Raw genomic sequence first — 282 nt, forward strand, 5'->3', positions numbered from 1 at the left:
GCTAGGCGGTTGCTAGGGTGTCCTGGGGAAATGAGAAAACCAAAGTTGCTAGAGTGTTACTAGCCATTTGTTAGGGTGCTCTGGATGGTTGCTAGGCAGTTGCTAGGGTGTCCTGGGGAAATGAGAAAACCAAAGTTGCTAGAGTGTTACTAGGCAGTTACTAGGGTGCTCTGGGTCATTGCTAGGGAGTTGCTATGGTGTCCTGGGCAAATGAAAAAAAAAACAAAGTTGCTAGGGTGTTACTAGGCGGTTGCTAGGGTGTTCTGGTTGGTTGCTTGCTAT

General features: G+C 47.9%; 1 protein-coding gene across 1 annotated transcript in view; it reads right to left on the bottom strand.

Annotated features, from left to right (window-relative positions):
- LOC122134695 (lysosome membrane protein 2-like) overlaps positions 1 to 282 on the bottom strand; it is a 3,345-nt gene that overhangs the window by 1,068 nt on the left and 1,995 nt on the right. The window lies entirely within an intron of this gene.

This window comes from Cyprinus carpio, chromosome A21 (assembly GCF_018340385.1).
Source record: "Cyprinus carpio isolate SPL01 chromosome A21, ASM1834038v1, whole genome shotgun sequence".
Lineage (NCBI taxonomy): Eukaryota > Metazoa > Chordata > Actinopteri > Cypriniformes > Cyprinidae > Cyprinus > Cyprinus carpio.